This window comes from Ciconia boyciana, chromosome 17 (genome assembly GCF_034638445.1).
Source record: "Ciconia boyciana chromosome 17, ASM3463844v1, whole genome shotgun sequence".
NCBI classification, from domain to species: Eukaryota; Metazoa; Chordata; class Aves; order Ciconiiformes; family Ciconiidae; genus Ciconia; species Ciconia boyciana.
In genome coordinates, this window is record NC_132950.1 from 4,923,711 (window position 1) to 4,938,274 (window position 14,564).

At 39.8% G+C, this 14,564-nt stretch overlaps 1 protein-coding gene across 11 annotated transcripts in view; it reads left to right on the top strand.

Annotated features, from left to right (window-relative positions):
- CUX1 (cut like homeobox 1) overlaps nt 1–14,564 on the top strand; it is a 287,512-nt gene that overhangs the window by 53,783 nt on the left and 219,165 nt on the right. The gene's annotated exons all lie outside the window — the stretch shown is intronic.

A 14,564-nucleotide genomic window follows, 5' to 3' on the forward strand; every position in this document is an offset into this window, starting at 1 on the left:
ATTGCCAGCAATCTGTTCATCCAGGAATGTTCTAGGGTTTCGAAGCCCATTCCAGATAAGCGATACACAAGTATCCCTTCCTTCCAAGTATCTTCCTGGGAGAGAAGCAGCAGGCAGCTTTTCTAACCTTCATTGCTGCTTCTCAAGTAGCAGATGCTGCTTTGCTTCCCGTTGGTACAGAGGGAGAGATGCTGGAGGAGCCCGACCTGGAGAGGGGAGAGGGAATGTCAGAGCAGGAGTGACTTGCGAGGAAGGGGGGTCCATAACCGACGCCCCGAGGAGGCTTTGGGGGGCAGAAATCCGTTCTCTTTGTTCGCAAAAGCGAAAATTTGGGGACTGCAGCTTTGAAGGGACAGGGCTTTAAACAGGATCAAAAGCATATGGAGGGTGAATGGCGTAGCTTTGAGAGAGTGAGGAATGAGTTGATTCCCTTTCCGGGAGGGAGCAAACTATTGGGAAGAAGAGGAGGAAGGAGAGAAGTGAAAGAATATGGAGGGTATAGGAAACTGTACAAAATCCAGAAAATAGACTCCTGGGGCCACATTTTCAAATTGTTTGCTAGAAGCTTGAGTTCATTCTACAAGACTTACTTGAGTTTCCTGCTGCCTTCCTTTTTTTCCTTTAAGGAAAATGACAGATTCTTCAGAACGTGGCTATAGTTGCCTGCTCCTAGCTGACAGCATGTTTGCAGATGTGTTTCAGGATGATTTCTTTTGGCCAATTTTATTTTTATGGAGCAGAAGGTTACTGTGGGGAAAAAAAAAACAAACCCTGAACACTGCACTTTTAAGTGTGTTGCGAGAGGGCCTTGGTAACTCAGTGGGAGTTGATGTGCAGAGGAAAATTATATACTCTGTATAGTTACTTCAAGAGATATAGCAGGAGAACGATACGCAATTAGTTCTTTCCAGTAAGCAAGATAGGGAAGTGAATGGCCCCCGCTGTTAAATCATTTGATGTTAAGGTTTTAAATATACTTTTATAAAATATAATTCCGTAGCCTTCCATATAATAGTTTGGAAGAGAATAGAGGTGTTTCAGTCATTCAGGGACTAAGTTCAAAACCATGGCTCTGAACATCCCCAGTGTTTGGGGAAATTTGGATCTGTGCTAGATTCTACATCCTGATCTTGTGTCCTGGGACTCCTGTGAAACCACGTTCCTTTATAAGCTTGGATGGATTTTTTTTTTAATATATATTCTTTCTTTCTCTGTGTCTCTGCTGGGATGTTCTTTTTGCAGCTTTGTTTCTGAACAGCAACACAATCTAACTCCTCTTCTACTTTCTCTGACAGAATTAAAAAATGAAAATGGGATCAAAGAATTAGAGGAAAGTATCCGAACTGTAATGATAGCCAGCTGTAACAGACTTGATATGCAGTTATTGCCCCCGAGGCATGGAGGAAGTAGCCCAGATGTACAAGGGCTGATAGGGCCACCCTCTCCTCTCCTGTCCAAGGTGATCGGTGGGGTAGACGTGGGTGTTTGAGGCAAAAACTGAGTGAGGCAGCGTCCAACCGTCCTTGCTGGAAAACTTCACTGGTCTTCCTCTTTGCACAAAAGTTTAAGCTTGTGCACTGCTGCGTTCATCTTCAGCTGATTTCTGCACTCCCCAAAAAGAAGGGAAGTCTGTGAATACTTCCAAAACTGTCTAAGCTTTGAGAAGACAGTTGAAAATTAGAAGGCAGGATTATTAACTGCTCGACCTGATTTTTTCTCAAACTGTAACTTTGTCTGAAAACCTACCCAATATGGTGAAAACATCCTTGAGGTGGACAGGAAGCGCAGAGTGAGCCACTGGCATTTCCTAACTGATACATTTATGTTACTAAAACATCAAACATGCTGTTTTTAATAACAAAAAAGAGTTCCGTAGTAGAAGACCAGCTTGCATGCAGAACCATTCTTCAGATAAGTAAATAACCCAGTGTACAGCTTAATTTAAATTTCCACGATGAAGTAACATCTTTTTTGGTATAAAAAAACCCCAAACCACAAAGATGGAATTGTTAAATGTAACAATTTGTTTCAGAATTCTACTTTCCATTTTCTTTTTAATTCTGCATGCATCCCTGTCAGTGCAGTAGTGGTTTAGCCTGTTCCAGCATCTTTTTTCCTCTGCTGTAGCCAGTCTCACCATAAATCAGGAGACAAGTGTCGATTGCCTTGACTTTCCTATCCATTGCAGTCTGGGATGTCCTCTAGACTTTCCATAATGTCTGCTTGCAAGCAGCCTCCTGTGTAGCAGAAAAGGATTCAAAAAAATTACTAATGAAGTTGAGAATATTTATACTTCCGTTTCTTTTTACTTTAAAAAAATGTGACAGATCTATTTGGGTCATTTCTGCCTTCCTTGCAAATTATCAAATTGCTGCAAAAGAAATATAATATTTTCATGTTTATAGGAATGACTCTAGGGCTTCTGGTATTTAAAAATGTTAAAATACTATTTCTGACTTGGCATACTGGGAGATGACTCCGGGAAGAAGTATCTCATGTTTGGGAACCTTATGAGAACAGAAAATTTGGAGGTGGTTGTTACATACAGAAACTTTTGGAACAGGTTCTTAATTCCTGTTATTCCAAAAATACTTTTTACTTCCTCACACCTTCTAAGAGGTCACACCAGACCTGCTGCTCATAGATGTTTGGGGTATTTTCAGTCTCAATTTGTGTCATCCTGAGCAGCTACTGCAGAAGGCTGAGACTCGTCAGGAGATTACTTGAAACATCAATTTTATGTGACTGTTACTTGGAAGACATCTCAAAATATATCATGTGAATTGCCACCCTGCATCAGATGATTATTTTCTTACAGCGATAATTCCTGAACTATTGTCACTAACTGTGATACTTTTTGGGTATTTTAACCTCCGTGAAATTCTTGGTCTAATTCATCATGTCCTCATATGCCGATTTTGATGTGTATAAGCAAATGTTTGAATGACCATCTTTGAGAATTTTTTTTTTTAAGTCTCTAAATAATTCCAGTTGCACAGGTTAATAATTTTTGGCACAAAGTGAAGATACTTCCTAATGTTGAATAACTGCCTTCGTTTCTACCCAGATTCCTAGTTGAGTAACTACTTTTACTTATCTGTTTCTGTTTTAAACATTGGAAAGCTTATCTTAACACTTCCAGTGGTGCATACTTTTAAGCTAGTCAACAACCATAGTGAAGAATATCAGAAAACAAATAACTGAGTAAGCCTAGACTTTGTAAGTACGTGGTATGTAATTGTTAAATACTCACGGAGAGGGAAGACTATAATACTTAAGCCTGTTTAACCTATAACTCTCCATTGCTTTCCTTTATGGTTTAGCCATGTAAACTAGATAATTGCTGAGCTATGTCAGTTTTTACCAGGCTCACCTGGAACGTGGGTCACTAAACTGAGCACAAGGCAACAGGCCTGGGCCAGCTGCTCTTGGGAAATAAAATAAGATACTAGTTTTCTAATGTGAGAGCGTGAGCTCTGAAAAATCAGGCAGATGTGACGCGCCTGCGTAAAAGACGTGTGTGGATCCAGGAGCTTACCCTGTGAGCCTGTTGCTTTGGTCGCTGTTTGGGTTTTGTCCTGATGGTAAGTTGAACTGATGATTCCTCGCTCTTGTTGCCCTTTACTGTTTCTGGGTTGCAAGTGTACTCTATTGGTGAGATTTAGAAAGCCGGGATTACCTTTAAGTGCTCAAATTGACATCTGTATTTTGTAAAGCAGATTAAAGATTGGATCGTCAGAGTTACGGAAGGACGTGGGAGAACCTTTAGGCATAGGCATAGACAGCATAAGTATGTTCTCAAATAAATAGCTTTAAAATGCTCTGGAAAATGGAATATTGGAAGGTGCCAGAAAACAGAATAAATGAGCATATGAAAAGCATATCTTAAGACTGACTGAATGGATGTGGCTGCCTGCTGACCCCGCGCACTTTTATAAATAAATACGCGTTCTGCAGTGTGACAGCGATGTTGCCACCGAGGACCGTCCAGCGCCGGGCTGTTGTGTGTATTCCCGCGGGCTCGTGTGCGGGTGTTAATAGCCGTTGGTACAGCCACTTTCAGCGTATTTACACCGTATGTATCATCTTACGTGGCCAGTTCTGTGCCGCCTTGGTTGATCTCTAACGAGTGACGTTACCTGCCTCTGTCAAACCTGGCGTTCGTTGTTGCCCTTGCTACCTGAACTATTGCCATCGTCCCCGTTCCGCTCGGTTGTGTTTCTGCAGTGCCACTGCTGCGAAAGAGAAAGAGTGTTTTTGTTACAGAATTTTTTTGTTACAAAAGTAATAGTTTTATTCATGACATTACATATTAGGGTGATGCGCATTTTTAAGATCCATGGGGGGTTTTTTTAAAAGGTGGGGGGGGACCCAAAACACATTATAATTGCCAGTCGTAACTAACTAAAGGAAATGAACACAGTTATTATGCAAGGGCTCAATTTTTTTAAATTTAAAATTCTTAAATTCTTAGTCTCCAGTGTTTCTGGATCATTCTATTGAATTATCCAGTCTCTACAGCAAAAGATAATCAAATCAAGCTTAAAAAAAAAAAGAATATTAATTCTGCTGGTTGAATTAGTCCTTGAAATGAGAGGAGTGTTTTTCTAATTGCTGGTAGTGAATTGTGGTTGATTCCAACTTTGGTCTGGCCTGTGTAACAAAGTGAAAATAATAACATGCCTAGAAAAACTACTGAAAATATACAGTCTGTTTGAAAATATTTGATGCTCTCGGTATCTGTGTACATAGGGGTGAATATTGATTTGCTGCCATCTAGAGCTGGGTTGTTCTACTCCCCCTTTTTTTAAAATTTTTTTTTTTAAATTATTATCATTTTTTTTAATTTACTTTGCCAGTATGCCTGACAGTAGATAGCGTGTGGATGTTCCTTCCTCTCTTTCGCCAGGAATGTATGGGAATCCTGTTAATTTTAGGTCCTGACTATGGAAGAACATGCATGACATTTATGTAAAATTCAGCTAGCATAATACAACTAAATGCAGTTAATACAATTTGTAAATAGTAGATGCCTCAGTGCATGGTAGGGCATAAAAAAATACCACCTTTCTATGTATTTCCTGACTTATTACTAAAAAATTACTTCAGGAAAAAGATGAGGAAGAGAAATGCTGCTTAAGTTCTCCCTTCCTTCTCTCTTCCCATGACTTTAAAAAGGAGATTTTAAGAGATTTTTGTTAAGAAGAAATGAATTTGCAGTTAAGCAGTTTGTTCAAAAAGAATCTTTTCTATTAATTTGTATGACTCAAATGCAATTATCAATGTTTGTTTAATAGTATTATAAAATTGTTTTGTATCTTTAAGAATCTTCATATATTTAAAACCTTAGCAGAATGCTACGTACATAGGATACTGTCCTTATTAAGTTAAAACATCACCATTTCCTTCCATAAAAAAACAAAATTATAAGAACAGAGAGGTATGATTTATCTTGCAGGTTTGGAATGAAGATGAATACCTCTCCTTTAGGATAATGATATTTAGGTGCCATGTCCTCCCTTTCAATGTTTTTATTGAATATTACCATTTTCTAAAGAGGTTCTGCTTGCAAGGTAAATGGTGTTTATGGTAATTTGTACTACATGGGCTTGTTATTTCAAAAGCTAAATGAAGTAGTATATTATTATGTGACTTTTGGCAGAAAAATAATATAATATAGCTCCATGTCTTAAAATGTAATCTAAAAACTAGTCTTGTGGAGTCAGGTTAAATCAGATCAAACCTAATTCTGGAGGTCCCTTATGCATGAGTTCTCAATAATTTTGTTGTCATTATTTAATACATATTTGACTTTAGCATATTCTAATTGTTAATAGGAAAAACATCAGTGTTTCTGACATACTTTTCTATATTATGCTCTCTTGCTGCCTTTTCACTTTATTGGAAGTGAGAGAACAATAAAAGAATTATAATTCACAGTTGTATTTTTCTAGGATTCTCATAAAACTGACCTCCGTTTTTCTGCACATTGACCATTCTCACCACTATAATTACTAGACATTATTAAATGTTTTTAAAAAATTGTCTTTATCACCCACAAAAAGCTAAGCCAGGATCTCTGGCAGATGGCATCTCCCCTGCTATTAGCTGTGCACACATTACTCGGTCGCAGTGGTTCTTGCTAGAGCTCAGTGCATTGAGGAACAGCAAATCCAAGCCAGGAACAAACCTTTTTAACACAGAAGCCTTTATCTGGTGTACCTGCCTGATTTTCCTGTGTTGCAATATAGTTATGAATATTCCCCCCACCTCCCCTAAATACTGGGTCGGTTTGTTGATTGAACTGGCATTCTCGGTTCAGTAAAACTTCCGTTCTGGTTTGTTTTCCAAAAGCAAGCAGTCAAAAATCCAAAAGCAAGCAATCAAAATCAAAAATCCAAAAGCAAGCAATTTGCTTTTCTCAGCAGGGAAAAGATGGCAGCAAAGGCAGTAGGTGGGCAGCAGAGTGCTGGGTTGCGGGACCTGTAGAACTTATTATGAGATAATAGGAGTTGAGAAGGTCCTTTTACAAAATGAGGCCGTATTTGGGGGATTATTGGTATGTAGGATTTCACAGATAGCTGTGGAGCTGTACAACAGCGTTTGTAAAGGTCTGAAGTCTAGGAAAAGAATTCCCTTGACCTGCAGAAGTAGTGATCGTGCATTATATGTTACTAGGCAGAGAAGTTTAATTTGACGCATTTTTCTGAAACGACATGATCTAGGATACTTGGAGTTACAGTCTCTGTCTCCATTTTCTTTAAAAATATCCTTAAATAAATTTTCTACAACACATTTACCTCAAAAGTCTTTTTATAAAGCTGAAAACATGTGATTACTTTATTCAAGAGTTCCAAAAATGTTCAAGAGGGAGACACATCTGATTCAACGGAATGTGTTAGAGTACTTGAAGAAATTAATTACTCTGAAGTCACTTGCTCGTAGTAATTTAGATTTATTTTATTTAAGCATTTTTCTGGTTAAACATGCTTGACAGTTGAAGAATGCATTTTTCTTCTAGCAACATCAGTTGATTTCAGTCATGTCAAGGGTGCTGTATTTTCCACTGCAGAAAAGGAGAACAGGGGATATTTTGGGGATTACTGTGGTTTACAAAGGGACATACTTGTAAGCAAATATTTACAGATTAATCTCTCCTGTTAAACATTCGATGCTACTCTGAATTTCTCCTGTCACTACGAATGAAACGATGCAAAGCAAATAGTTTGTTTTTCTCCAGTTGTACTTGCCTTTGCTTGAACTTTCCAGCATTGACCCATTTGGAAGCTGGCCAGAGCGAGCGACCGGGGTAGGGGGACGGCTGGGGAGCAGAGGTCTGAAAGGGGAGAACTTTTTCAAGGTCAGAACCTGAAGGAAAAAGCTTGATCTTACAGGGCCTTTGTCGTCCTTCCTCCTGAAGAACGGCTGTAGTTTAAATAAGTGTGCATTAAGATTAATAACGTGATTTACTTAATGCATCATTGACTTTTTTAAGGGAAAGTATTTCCATTTATTTAGCTGAAATAGCTGAGACTTTTCTCACTGTGGTACCAACAATTAACAGCCATTCTGGGTTATGTTACTTATAAAGGTAAGTGTAAAACTAGGAATGCATATATAGATCGCACAAAGATAAGCCTGAGTACTCTCAAAGCAAGCCTGAAGTTCAGTTCCTAAATTTGCTTTCAGCCATTTGAACAATTGTTTGACTTATTTTCGAGATTCAGCTTATGAAAATAACAGGCATGCAAGATACCTGCTCTTCCTTCCGATGTGGATTTACCAAAAGAAGAAATAATTAAACAGCTTCAATTAGTACTTTTCCTTTTTACTTTGTGAACAAATATGCTGTAAACCTACTTCAGTTCATCCGCTGGACCACCTCAAAGTCATTCACGTGTAATTAAAGGAACATGTTGTTCCCGTTACAATGATGGTGGTGTCATGAATAACTCCTTTAATAATAGTTGCCAGTTACCAGAGATTCTTTTCATTGCTCTGACAGTGGATAAGTGAAAAGTTGGATCTGCTTGAAACAAGAGCAGAAACAATTAATATGTTGAGTGAAAATGCGCACAAACAAAATGACTAGGTTACAGATTATAGTTGTAAGCTTTTCTATTGGGGAAAAAAAAACAACCAACAAACAAATGCCCCAACTTTCTGCAGGACCGCTCTTTTATGGTCAATTTTGGGTGAAGTCTTGAGGTAAATTTTTAGAGGGAGAAATGTTTGTAAAATGCTCTTAAAACCTATTTTCTTCCAGAAATTTTTAGTATGTTTTGCTTGCTTAAAACAAACAAAAAAAAGAAAGCTTCCTGGTAACCATTTTTAAGTAAACTAAATGACATATGAGAATTAGAGTAGTTGAGAGTCATTTTTATTTTAGAATTCTTTTTGCATTAACACATCTGCAGTGTTGATGAATATATGGAAAAATGAAATTGTGCTTCTATCCTGCCGTGTCTCCAATGTGACAATAAATCAACTTTTTTTCCTTTTAAAATGTCTGGCCTTGTAATTTATGTTTGCATAACCCATTACTAAATTCATAGTAGGTGTTTTAGTTGGCAGGCACAATTCCAGGGATTCAGTGGACCTATTTTAATACTGAGCTTTTCTTACTGTTCATAATTATGTGTAGAAATATATGTATTTTCTTAATTATAAAAAATCGCTTGCTTTAGCTTTGGATCTGCGCTTACTTCCTCAACACAAATTGTGTTTTAAAGCTTTGAAAGAATTAGTGCTTTTTAGACTTGAAAAAAGAAATGGGTTTACCAGGTTGGTTTTTTCCATTTTTGAAAAAATACAAACAAAACACCAAAAAAGTAATGAAGTGCAAAAAGTAAAGTTGTGATGCATCCCTGGTGCTATTTCAAATTTTTGAGAATTCTTTTATTTTATAGTCAAGTTATAAATATTTAGGCCAGCATCAAGACAGTATGCAAATAAAAAGTTTTATTAATATCCATTATCTGGACCCTGGTAATAAATATGTATGACTCACATAGGAATAAACCCACCCGATAAATATAAAAGCCATACAAAACCATTAACAATTTTTAATGCACTTGCAGATGGAATAATTTAATGCAACTGTAGTTACTCAGGTTCCAGCTCCTGTAACTATTTCTCATCTGCTTGAAAGCTTTCGTCTGAAATACATTGCTACCATTCATGATTCTACCTTGTCTCTGTTTAAAACCATAAAATTGTGGTTTCACAATTTGTGAAGCACTAATGCTTATTTATGGCTATATTTCTGCATTTTTTTTAAACTGGCTTTTTTAAAAAGAAAGTTTTTATCGGAAGCTGCAGCACTGGGCTGGTGTTCAGCAGTAAAGATGGGGCGGACTGGTCCACTGGGTTGGAAGTGAGCTTTACACATGGGCTTTGCTGAGGATCCTCCTTTGGAGGATCAGTTCATTGATTATTGAAGATTAAAGCTGTTAAGGACCAGCATGAGCACATGCCCTTCTGCCTAAAAATGCTTTTGTATCTTTTCTTGTGATCCTCTCAAATACAGGAAGCCATGAAGAATACCACCTGCTTCAGTTCATAAATGAAAGCAATCTGGTTTGTTGAATTGGCTAATGTAGATACAACATCATCGCATCTCGTAAAAACGTCTACTGTGGTTTCCAAATTGTTTTGTTTCCTCCTGGGTAAATAACCGTGTGTTAAAGTATTATGAAGTGTGTGTCAGGTTCATCATTTCGTCCGAGTGTGGCAGGGGTGGTGGGGACCTTTTAACGGGCAGGATATCACAAAAGAAATTCTTGTGTACAGCCTGAATGCTGATAAGTGAGCTGTTCTGTGAGAAGAGGGACTTGTAAACATTCTGGAGTTTTAAACGCTCATTTTAAACCGAAGCTTTCATTCAGTGCAAGATGCAGTGCTGGGAGTGCTTCTTAAAAATGCCCAAATGTGTTAAGACTTCTCAGTCCTGTTTGTCGGAAGTGATGAGCACTGAAGAGCTGAACTCTTACACACTTTCAGTGCACTTCGGGGCATGTCTACACCTGCAGTGTAGCTTTGCTAAGTCTGCTGGTATGACCATGGGTTTCAGATGCAGCTTAATGTGTTCCCTGGCTGCTACCCTTGGCTGTCAGAAGCGTGCGGCTTCCTTTCAAGCTAGCTGGCCGAGCACGGCTTCAGGGACTGTGCTGTATTGCAAGTTCAAAATGCCAGATCTCTGAAGGCTTAATCAGACAAATTAACCTGTTGCTGATTATCCCCTTTGCCTCTAACTCCTGCTGATGAGCAGCTGAAGAACTGGAGCAGGCAAATAAGAAGCACTAGGTTTGCGGTGCAAACAAGAAGCTAGAGGTGGGCTTGGGGCTGCAATCACCTGCACCTTGTTGGGATGCAGGTTACCCTAAATAACTGCAGTGACCATCAGAACACCTATCGCGTGACTATCTTGAAATGCTACCTGTTGCTCCCTGTGCAAGAGCTCTCCTGGGCTAGGTGGTGCTCAGCTGCAGGAGCTGGGATCGGGTGTGCGCATCCCTCTGGCACCTTGCAGCAACCCACTCTTGCTCGCTAGCAAGGTGTTGGTTCTTGCGTGTGGACAAAGGTCTCGGCCACAGGCAGCGTGTGTGTGGGCAGTTCTTATGCTGCTTCTATGAGAAGGGAAGGAAGAAAAATGCTCAGATTCTTGAAATGCATTTCTCTTCCATATTAGAGATACAGACAAAATGCATTTCTAGCTTAAAAGGAAGAATTGACAACAGTAAAAGTTAACTCTGCTTTGGCACGATTTCTCCTTGCTGTTCTGCTCCTCTCGTCATGCTGTGCCCTCTGTGGGGACGTCTCGCAGTACAGAGCAGCTGGAGTCCCACGTGAGCAGGGTCCGTCACCAGCCTGGCTGCGGACTTGACAGGAGGGGATGCTGATGAGATCCGTGATCTCAATCATGTGAAGGCTGAAACTCGGCTTAAAGTTACGAGTTGAATGTGGACAAGAGCACTGGAGCTGTGCGGCACGCCCCGAGTGATACACCTTTAAACCACGCCACCTTACTGCAAACACCACGTACTATTGCCTACAGTGCGCTTTTTTCATCCATGCAGTTAAAATAAGGGCAGCGATAAAGAAGTGAAGTACTGCTTTGGTAGGAAAGGGAAGACATTTTTAGCCCAAAAAATCAGGTAACTGGTTGAAGTAGTTCTTCAATTAATGCTTGATAAGGCAATAAGCCAGTTTAAAATATACTTTCAGTTACAGGAAAAGGCATATATTAAGCTCACCTGTTGAGAGGATTATCTCTGCTAAACACACTCATTTTACATGAGACCAAAATAGATCCTTAAAAAATTAATACTGAAATAGGTTTACAGCCGATAGAGAGATTTCCTTCAGACCTGTTTTGTGGTATGCTCATCTGCTTTTTCAGGAATTTTAAGCATTGAAGGAATGAAGTCAAAGCTGCTGCTTGTCTTTGAAATGGATGCCTCTTTGATAAGCCTCTGATCTCTGTACCCAGAGTTGTAGCAGCAGATTCAAACACTGATTGTAAAACTGGGAGACTAAAATGTAGCCACGACAGCTTCAAACACTCTGTCTCTCTGTCAGATTCAATGCACAGGACATTGCCAGGAGTTAAAACGATGCAAAATTAAAGTAGCCTACTAAATTTACCTGCCATGGAGAATCCACAAAAGAGCTGCCACTTCTAATCCTCAAATTCGTTTCAAATTATTATTTTTTCAAATTGGACTCCCTGATCTCTTCAGCTCAAGCTGTTGTACAGATTTGAAAAGCTGTCTCTTCTTGTCAGATCACTGGTTTAATAATAATAATATCTTACATTTATATAGTCCTTTTCATCCTGCAGCTTCCTAAAGTGCTTTACAAGCTTTATATATACAAAATCGTGCAACCACCTCTTGGGTGGCTGGTGCTAGTCAGCTGGAGAAGTGGCTGGCAGCTTGTTACCCTCGCCTTCCTCATTCACATAAAAGCACTGGGGAAAAGTAAAAGACACGGAGATGGTCCCGGTTTATCCCAAGGGGATGATGCCTTCATCTCCTGTGATGGGGAGCTAGAACCAGTACAGGGATGTTCTGTCCACCCCAAAACTGCGGACATGGTAAAGAAAAACCATCACTGTGGTCTTGCAACCCCAGTGCTCGTTTTGTTTTGTGATTACTTTTTTCTTTGGTGTACTCTTAGTCTGAAAAATACCTCAATCTCTGGAGTTTGTGGGAGCAAGAGGAGTAACTTTGCATGACTCCTTTCAAAAACATACATGTGAAAAATGCAGGTACCTTGAATATAAAGCAGTTATTTAAAAAAAAAAATAAATCCAAACCTCTACCTGAACATTCTTACTCATCTGTTTTTGGTGGAGACCGCTTGGACAGCTAGTTCTAACCTGTCAGTAAATGCGTTGCAATGGTTTCTTTAAACCTCCAGAAGCTGGGGATGATCGCGCAGAACAGATTTTTGTGAAATTAGTTCAAACTCTTGAGGGAATCATTTCGGGGAGAAAAGAGGTATTGAAGTGGGATGTGCACTGCTCGTTAGTGGAAGAGGCACAAATGAGTTGAGGCACTCTGCACTGGTTTCTGAAGGAAGAAAGGGCAAGAACACATCGACGGTGGTTTAGGCACCATTAGTATCATGAGACCAGTTTTCTGTAATGATTGATCTAGCTTATTTTTTTTTTTCTTCTGTTAGTACTTCACGTTACTTTTCTGCTTGGCTTCAAGTTTGCCCTTTTCAAGATTGCTGATGCTGAAAGGCACCTATATATATTTTTTTTTTTAAATCAGGTTCCTTTGTTCCTAAACTTAAAAGTCACTGACACATCTGGAGAACATCCAGCTCTGACGTGTTCTTCTGCAATTTGGATCATATCCGACCTCATAACTTTAAAAAATTATCCTGAGTTTTGTGTTCTAGGTACAATTAAGGGCCATTTACTGTGTCCAGATTCACATCAAATAGTCTTGCCTTCTTCCTTACCTACCATTTGGGGGTGTAGGGGATGCTGAAGAGGAAGGCTCCTCTTCTGCCTGAAGGGAAGGGGTTTTACTTCAGTGGTTCTTGAGAGCCAGGAAGAGGGAAAGACGGAGACCCAGACGTGGTCTCAGAGGCCTTAAAAATGTGGAAAAAAAGAAAGTGTACATCCATAGACACTAATGCTAATGGACACTTATCCTGTCTCTGGCTGTAAATTATTGAGATCCTGCTTCTGTCTGGTAATGCAGTTTAATCAGAATCAGGTTTACTGCTTTGACCCCATAGGGAACCTTCTAATTCCATGTTTTTACATTTTGTCTAGTCACTGTGCTGGGAATCTTTGTATCCAGTCTCCTGGTAGCATTTTGAAGAGACATACTGTTATATTTACCTAAAAAACTACTATCGGAAGGCTACAATTCAGTGCTGTAGCTTTTTCCTGCAGTCCTTCAGTTGGTGGTCAGCTGAGAGGATACAACTTGCCCAGCAGTTTGCAGTCCTGCCCTCAGTTCAGGACCTGGAGTGATTGAAAACACCCCTGTGCCATGACTTCCCCAGCGAAATCCCCCGAGGCAGGCTACTGCTGAGGGTTGTCCTGTGCAGAGGACCTCTTTCTATGACTCCTGCATCTTCCAGCCTTTTCAAGTTACAGCTTTTGCTTTTACATCTTTGTAAATGAGATGCCTGTGACATTGCATGTTGCCTCCTCACAGCCTTAGCACTTGGTGGGGTTTTTTTCAGTCACCCTATGGGCCACAACAGCTTTGTAAGCAGGAAGAAACCTGGAAATCAGCTCTACCAATTGCTTTACGTACATGGATGTAAGTTGAAGGTCAGTTATCGGGACTGTCCAAATGCACGACCACGGCACAGCATTTTATAGCTCGTGGTGGAGGTTTTTTACGAGGCTCTGCAATATGGCATGGTATGAGTGCTCGCCTTACCTACCCGAATGCTGCCTCCACCAATGGGAGGTGCACACTCGAGCCATCTCCTGTTATTCCATTAGGGACGGTCTCGAATTTTATTCTTTGCCAACTCAAAGAGAACATACTTTGACGTAGTCGAGACGACAAGGGGAGGTGTTTCCACATCGGGTAGAGGCTGAGGGGTTGACGCTGCTGCAGGTCAACATCCTTTCTGCTACTGAACTAAAAGACACAAAGTCTATGTGTAGTTTCCAAAGAGATTATTGCACTGTTGTGTTTAAATTCAGTGTTGGAAGGAGCCGGTGTGCAACAGCATGTTAATGGTGATACCTGAGAAGATTGGCACTATAGTGTATTCTTTACCCATGCTGACGGCAGGGAGAACAGGGCTCGTACATCTTTCAGTTTAGTAACTACCATATCTTTATTCTCTTAGCCTAGTCTGCAGGTTTCTTAAAGGGATTACACTCCCAAACCTGGGACTTAAAGCTAGTTTTAATGAGTTTGATGAGCCTGTGTAGCAGACTTTCATAGAAGCCTGTCTGTCTAAATAGCATGTTTAATAGCAATTCCCTCTGCTCAGGAGATTAGCAAGCTTAATGCTTTGAGGGCTTCTTCCCCACTTGATGGTGGCACATAAAGACAAGCTCTACTGAACAGTAA